This window comes from Euleptes europaea, chromosome 2 (assembly GCF_029931775.1).
Source record: "Euleptes europaea isolate rEulEur1 chromosome 2, rEulEur1.hap1, whole genome shotgun sequence".
Lineage (NCBI taxonomy): Eukaryota > Metazoa > Chordata > Lepidosauria > Squamata > Sphaerodactylidae > Euleptes > Euleptes europaea.
Window position 1 is genome coordinate 11,298,430 of NC_079313.1, and position 8,449 is coordinate 11,306,878.

Genomic DNA, 8,449 nt, shown 5'->3' on the forward strand with positions numbered 1-8,449 from the left:
CAATATAGAGAAGGGTGCGGAGCTGTTTTCTGTTGCCCCAGAAGGTCGGACCAGAACCAACGGGTTGAGATTAAATCAAAAGAGTTTCCGTCTAGACATTAGGAAGAATTTTCTGACAGCTAGAGTGGTTCCTCAATGGAACAGACTTCCTCAGGAGGTGGTAAACTCTCCTCCCCTGGAGGTTTTAAGAAGAGGTTAGATGACCATCTGTCAGCAATGCTAATTCTTTGACCTTGGGCAGATGATGAGCGGGAGGGCATCTTGGCCATCTTCTGGTCACTGGGGGTGTGAGGGGGGGAGGTAGTTGTGAATTTCCTGCATTGTGCAGGGGGTTGGACTTGATGACCCTGGTGGTCCCTTCCAACTCTATGATTCTATGAAACAGCACAACACCGATCCACTCACCGGTCAAGACACAGGGAAGCACTACTGCACTCGTTCTAGGCATGAAGAAGGGGCGCCAGAAGGGGCTTCTGCTGGTCTGCCTCCACTGCCCCCCTGCCCTGGTCCCCATGGCCGCCTCTCTGCCGCCCTGGCTTTGACGGTGAGGTTCCTTGCACTCCCCCACCCTACTGGCCCCCAGCTTGGAATGGTCCCGGAGGTGGGTGGAGGCAGCGGCTGGAAGTGTGCATTGGCGAGGAGAGAGCCTGCCGAGGAGGCAGCGAAAAGGAGTACTGGAAGGAAGGGGGAGTCGCTTGCTGAAACGCACCAGCAAGCACTCCAAATTACAGCGATTCTTTCATTTAAATCAGAAAAAATCTGGGTAAAGTTTTGCAATGGGAGTGGGTTGGTCCCGCAGGAGGGGTATGTCCATGCGTTTGGACAGCAGAGATTCACTACATTCACGGGAGAATCGCAAGACAAAACAGCCATGCTTTTTCACCCTGAGTTAACTAGGAGAAGGGTGAAGGAGACGCAGCTGCCTGATATTCTGGGCTCCATATCAGTAATCTGGGAAGGACTAAGGAATGCCAGATTTCACATTCTGACCCTGCATTCTCCATCCTACTTTCTTACAAATAATGATGGCCAGTGTTTGTGTGTGTGTGTGTGTGTGTGTGTGTGTGTGTGTGTGTGTGTGTAAAGTGCCATCAAGCCGCAGCTGACTTATGGCAACCCCAGCTTTCGTGGCAAGTTAGAAGCAGAGGTGGTTTGACACTGCCTTCCTCTGCAGAGTCTTCCTTGGTGGTCTCCCATCCAAGAACCAATCCTGCTTAGCTTCTGAGATCTGATGAGATCGGGCTGTACCATGCCGACTGCCCTCCCATGATGGGCATTAGACATCTTTAAAAGGTAATTGAATGAATGCACATAGGAGTGGTTCATCAACTGATAATGACTAAATGGAAACTCCAGATTCAGAGGGCAGTCTACCAATAAATATTCGTAGAAATGGCAGGAGAGGGTCATTGTCTGGCTCTCTCAGAATAAGGATGCTGTGTTAAATGGAGCCTTGTTCTGACCCAGCAAGGATCTTATGAATTGAGGAATATACTAACACTGTTCACAAATTAAAGTGAATTTTAGGGTTAACTCCGATTGGTCCAAGAAAGGCTGTTTGTGCCTTTCTTGAATGGGGCATCTACAACTCTGTGACAGATAACAGACTTCCATCCCAGCCATTATTAGAATTATTAGAATCCGCAGCACATGTGGAGGAGCGGGGAATCAAACCCGGTTCTCAAGGTTAGAGTCCACCGCTCTTAACCACTACACCACACTGACAATCCAGAGGGTTTTTTTTTCTGTGCAACGAAGGTGGGTCCGGATGGTTTCCCTTCGCATCCCTTATTATGCCATTCCCTCTTACCACATGCCTCTGATTGCAGCCCCGTGGTCAAAAACTATCAGCACATCCTGGCCCTCGTATTTGCCGTCAATGAGATTAACAAGGATCCGGCACCTCCCAAACATCACGCTGGGCTTCCGCATCTATGAGGACACCTACTTCGCAAGAATGACCTACCAGGCTGCCCTATCCTTTCTCTCCTTGGGGGGCCAAATAGTCCCCAACTATCGATGCAGCAGAGAGGAGAAGCTTCTGTCGGTCATTGGAAGTCTCCACTCCAAAATCTCAATGCAAATGGCCTCCATCTTGGGTAGCTTCAAGATCCCACAGGTAAGAGGATGTTTTTTTTCGGGGAAGAGGAGTGTGTGATTTGAGGAAATTCTATCTGCAGGTGCCAGGGACTGAACCAGAGACATTCTACGTGGAAAGCAAGTGTGTTTGGCCATTTATGCAGGGTCAATTTTGATGCTCGCTCAAAGCTCTTTTTAAAAATGCGACCTTTAAAATGCCTTTTCGCAGTCCTGACACAAAAGGAGAAATTCCACACACACACACTCATCTGCTCCTTTGTTCCTTCGTTCCCATAGCCGTTTGAATAGCTAATGCGAGGCTCTGGTTTTGCATGCTTCCTTGAGGGGATTCTTCAATGCAGGGGCAGAGCAAACACAAAAGGTTGTGTTAAGGGGGCTCTTAAGAAATGTGAAGCAGGTATGCACCGGCTTCCTGAATGACGGTTCAGCGTGAAAAACTCAAAAAAAATTACAGGGCACTTCAGCCTGGAATGTGCTGCTAATTCCCAAGCATAAATGGCCTTTGCCACTGAGCTGTATCTCTCTTCCCGATTAGATTGTCATTTCTTTCATTGTTTTCATTTTGCAAGCACGGTTGTGAATTTGGTTACTATGAATGGGTCTCTCTTATAGGTCTAAATTGGCATGCCTAGGGGAAGCCTAACAGAGGTAGTAGCAAAAGAATGGGAAAGTTCCTTAATGACTGAATGTTTCCTCCATGGACCTGAATCGTTCATCAATGGCTCGGTCTACCCAGCCATCAGAAGAAGGAGGATATGAACCTACTGCAGGGTAGATGGCACAGCAGAATGTGGAACAAATTCCATGGAATAAATAAAAATATTTTGGCAGCTCACCATATGTGGGGAAACCAAGGGGGAACGCCCCACTTGTTGGAGCCTTAACACCCCACCTTGATGGTAAATGAACACCACTCTTTTCTACCCCATCCTCATTCTCAGTTTAGTTAACTGAAGATGTATGTTTTTTTCACCTCCTAGAGGTTCCCCCCTTTTCCCCTGTGGGGGAACAGCCTTGCAAGTGTTTGTGTCTGCTCTCTCTCCTCCCAAATTATCTCTCTCTCTAGGTTATCAGGAGCTAAGCCTATACAAAGAAATTTATTAATTATCCTTTCACTCCAAGAGAGCTGTGGCTTAGATGATAGTAAGTAGAGTATCAGTGCAACAGGCTGAAGATGCAGTTTTTAGCCACTCATTAAATATTATTACCCAGGCCTTAATCTCAACTTTTAATAACCCAGCCTCCTGTCGGAGAGATGTACACTCTGGAACCTTAAATAAGACTCTAACTAAACCTGATAGTACTCCTTCTAGGAAAGCATAATTAGTATAAGAGCCTAGTTGAGCACCATATATAAGTTGTGCTAAGGACTTGGCCAAGAATCTCTCTCTCTCTCTCTCTCTCTCTCTCTCCCTCTCAGTATCACCACTACCATCAAGTCTATTTACAGAGAATTCATCACCCATAGACTTGATGGGTTCCTTCTGCCACCACAGAGATCAGACTCTGCCGCCACATGCAAAATGTAAAGAACTTTTAATAAAGAAATAAAATCACACACAGCAATTGTAACCACAATGGGCTGAGCAAGGATTAAAGTAAAAGGTGATAGCACACAGTCCTCTGAACTAGAATTGTGCATTCCCCCCCACCTCAGAATTTTTCAGGTTCAGGTTTAATAAACCCAGAAATTAAAAAAAAAAAAAGCTGAAAAGCTGAATACAAGTGATTCGGCTTTTCTGAAAAATTCTGCAATTTTCGAGTTTATTAAACTTGAACCCGAAAAATACCCAGTGTTCAGTTCTGCACTACTGGGGGGTTCAGACATGGGATTACCTAGAACAGCTCAGGCTTTTATGGAGTCCTGAACACTATTGAAATATATAATTTCAAATGTACAGCTCCCATGGAAGATAGCAAATACACGAAGTCAGTTAGTTTGGGATGTCTGTACTTCCTTCTTTCTAGCAGTTAGAACGGTTCCTTAGAGGAACAGGCTTCCTCGGGAGGTGGTAAGCTCTCCTTTCCAGGAGGTTTTTAAGAAGAGACTAGATGGCCATTTGTAAGCAATGCTGATTTTATTACCTTAGGCAGATGATGAGAAGGAGGGCACCTTGTCCATCTTCTGGGCATGGAGTAGGGGTCACTGGGGGTGTGGGGGGAAGGTAGTTGTGAATTTCCTGCATTGTGCAGGGGGTTGAACTAGATGACCCTGGTGGTCCCAACTCTATGTTTCTATGATCCTATGACCCATAAGCTGCTACCTAGTTTGTCCCAAAATACATTTTTCAGGCTGGTTTCCTGCTGCTTCACTCACTCTTCCCTCTACCTGTCAGCCATTAAGCTTCTCTCTATGTATATCCAGTAACGCAACTTCCTAAATAAATAGTTTTTCTCTTTAACAGGGTATACCTCACATGTTCTTTATGAATGAGTCTTCACTCTGCCAACAAACACTTTGCAAAACATTTAGAAATCTGTTTTAAACATTTAAAGTCTTCTTTCCTTCCACCAGCTAGGTTATGGCTCGTTCCACCCTGTTCTGGGAGAGAGAACCATATTTCCTTCCTTCTACTGGATAGATCCCAGTGAAGTCTTACAGTACTTTGGTCTAATCCGCTTACTCCTTCATTTCCACTGGAACTGGATCGGGATCATTGCTCCAGATGATGACAGTGGAGAAAATTTCATCCAGACCCTGGCCCCAATGCTTGACCAAAATGACATCTGTGTCGTTCTCATTAAAAGGACCTTGTCCGAAATCTCAGTGTTCTATACACCTACGGTGGACTATTTGGATCTAGCTCCAGCTGTCTTGCAGAGTGAGACTAAAGTTGTAGTTGTCTCTGGGGACTCAAATACCATACGAAACTTACTCATTTCATTTTTCTTATACAAAAGACAGGCCAAGGTCTTACTTGAGAAGGTCTGGATTGTGACGAGCCAGCGGGAATTTGCTGCAGTGGGGTTTTTCTATCAGTGGGGGACCATAGAGGCCTTTCACGGTGCCCTGTCCTTCAGAGGCCACGCAAGCGATGTGCCAGGATTCCACAACTTTCTCCGAACACTGGATCCGTACCATCCCCAGGGAGATGTCTTTCTTGAAAAGTGGTGGGAAGTTGCATTTAATTGTATTGTCGCGAAACCGGATTTGAAACTTTCAAGGGGTGTTCAATACTGTACAGGGCAGGAGAACATTGAGGCACTGCCAGCCTCTCTATTTGAAGTGAGCATGACCGGTCACAGTTATAATGTCTACAATGCTGTCTATTCCACGGCGCATGCGCTACACAGCACACGCAAGTTGAGATCAAAACATGCAGTGATGAAAGATGGCAAGAAACTTCCGGATGTCCAACCGTGGCAGATAGTAGTCTCCCTCCGATATGCAGTTCTTGTGTAAAGGAATGGATGGCCCAACACCCCAATGATCTTCCAAAAGTACCAAAACCTGAAACAAAACTACTAATGCATCAGCCAATGAGAAAAATCCTTAAGACTGTTACAAAATAGGAAAAACGATTATTGAGACAGAATTAAACTCACATGTACTAGATACATGTTAACATGTATCTAGTTAATATGTGCTAAATCTAAATCAAATGTGCTAAATCAAATTCCTGCTTGGGGAGGGGGGGGTTAGGTTTGCCAACCTCCAGGTAGTAAGTGAAAACACCTGTGCCAGAGTTAAAGCAGGTTAAGGAAATAGGCAGCACCACCTTCGGAGGAATACATGTGCACACATACAATTCGTTCTTAGACGCATGATCTCTAGAGTGACGGTTCCACCGGCTGCATTCACAATCTATATTTGCCGGTTACCTTATGATTTATTATTGAGCTGATAAAGCCCTTCGAAACGTGGACGCAAGACTAGCCACATGTTCTCTTACCTCTGGACCTAATTTCGAATCCTTTGGACCCTTTCTTCTTGGACTTGTATTTATCTCCCAGAACTCCCGGGCGGGACATTTTTTTGGAGACTTTGCCTCGGTTGAATGAACTGCTTTGCATTTATGTAAGCTTACTTGTGGTATTGTTTTATCATTGTCTCATATTGTTTTGGATTTGCATGTGTGGCATGAAGTTAATGCCTTATTAAATCACATGCTTCATTTGTTGCCTAATTGGCTTGTATAATTGAGCCCTCGTGCTGCCTATTTCCTTAACCTCCAGGTAGTAGCTAGAGATCTCCTACTATTACAACTGATCTCCAGCCGATAGAGATCAGTTCACCTGGAAAAAATGGCCGCTTGGGCAATTGGACTCTGTGACATTGAAGTCCCTCTCCTCCCCAAACTCCATCCTCCTCAGGCTTCGCCCCCAAAACCTCCCGCTGGTAGCGGAGCGTGACCTGGCAACCCTAGGGTGGTTTAATCTTCTCAAAACATCACTGGGGGGGGGCAGGTGCTTCTGCAGACCATAAAGTCTGCAGTAGATCAGCCGTAGTAGATAATGAAGTTTTTTTCAGTAATGTTAAGGAGAATGACTCTGAAATGCTTAGATTTTGATTCTTGGCCTCCATTTCAAATAACAGGCCATTTATATTTGTGCTAGCAACTGGGCCTAGTTGACGATTCATTCTTACCTTTTCAATTACAAAAAGGATGACAGAGAGCATCACCTACTCCCTTGTTACAAAGACCAGGCCCTACATGGTCACGACCAGTCTCCTCATTGGCCATTTCCACACCAGTCACTTACAGCTTATTATCCTCATAGTCAATCTGTGAGGGTCAGCCGCATATACAGAATTTATGTCTGCATTTCCCCACTCTCGCTGTTTTATATATTCTGCCCAAGGATGTTTTATTTCTGTCCGCACCTTCCGGAAAAAGTAATGAAAAGTTACGCGGGGAGCGTCATGTCATTCATGACATTGGGAATGCCCAAGCTCTCCCTTTCTCTTCCCCCTTTTTTTGTTTTGTTTTTGCGCATGCGCTTTAGTATGGGTGTGAAAGTGCAATGTGATTGGCTTCATAAAAACAATAAAAATGCATGGAAATGGTTGGCAAGAGGAGGGGGAAAACCTTCCCATGGGATTGTTTGACGCGAGAATCATCAAAGTTCAATACCGGCCATGCCCCTTGTGCGCCTAATGTATCCCATGAAATAGTTATCGATAAAAAAACCCATGTATATCAAATGTTATGTCAGACAAAATGAAATCCAGACCCCGCGTGAAACAACAGGGATGGTTAAGCCAATGCTCCAATGTTCTAGCGCTGGACAACAGATATCTAATGTAAAAAATTAAAAAAACAGGGAAATGGTTGGCGAGGGGAGGGGGAGTTGAGGGGAAATGTGGGGAGGGGAAAGGGGAGTTCAACCCAAAATTGGGATTGAACCACGGAGGAGAAATGAAAAATCTCATATTTGACCATTCCTCAGGGAAAGTTGTATTGAAGCTATAGAAAATAAATACATTGTGTTATTAGTGTTTGCTGATAAGATGATAAAATGATTTCAAAATGTTTCCAGCACCAAATGGAGGACCAAGACCAGTGTATCTCCAAGAACTTAAGCTTCTTTTCCTATCAAGAGATTTTGGGATTGGTTTTAGCTTCTCTTGCTCTTGTACTTTCTCTGGGCACAGCTCTTGTCCTGGCAACCATCATGAAGCACCGAGACACACCCATTGTCAAGGCCAACAACCGAGACCTCACCTACATCCTACTCATCTCCCTCCTGCTCTGCTTCCTCTGCTCCTGTTTTTCTTGATAAAGGTTTTGGGTCTCTCCCCCCCCCCTCGAACCCCGGTTTCTGCTACAAGACTGAAAAGCAGCACCATGTAGAGTTCCTTCATCCCCCAGTGACGATGGGAATATTAAAAACAGGCACAAAGCCAATCAGACAAAAAAATTCTGTCAATACATAAAAAGCTTAACATCAGTTAAAAACCTCTTGCAATTAACGAATCGCCATTGAGACGGGTTGTGAAAGCAATGATGACACATTCTGCCATACAAATTGTGTGGTCCAGGCCTGCAGGGTAAATCTCTCGTTCTCTGTGGTAAAGACAGGATAAATCTCTCGTTTTCTATGGTAAAGACAGAGTGGTAAAGTGTTGATTAAAACACACTCTGACAAATTCTGAAGTGATAAGAGAAGTCTGTTGGGGGGGGCATATTACTGTGAATGCCAGAAGAGGCCAGGTGAATTTGAAAGATCAGCTGTTGCAGTTATGGGGGAATCGACTTGTATATGCTATAAAAGGCTGACAGGAGGGCCGTTTACTCCTCGGGTGCAGGCCTGGTTGTGGAAATTGAATAGACAAACGCAATCGGTTGTGTATTCCAACATTTACTTCTCAAACTTAATTTGCTGCTAATTTTTAAACATACATGCT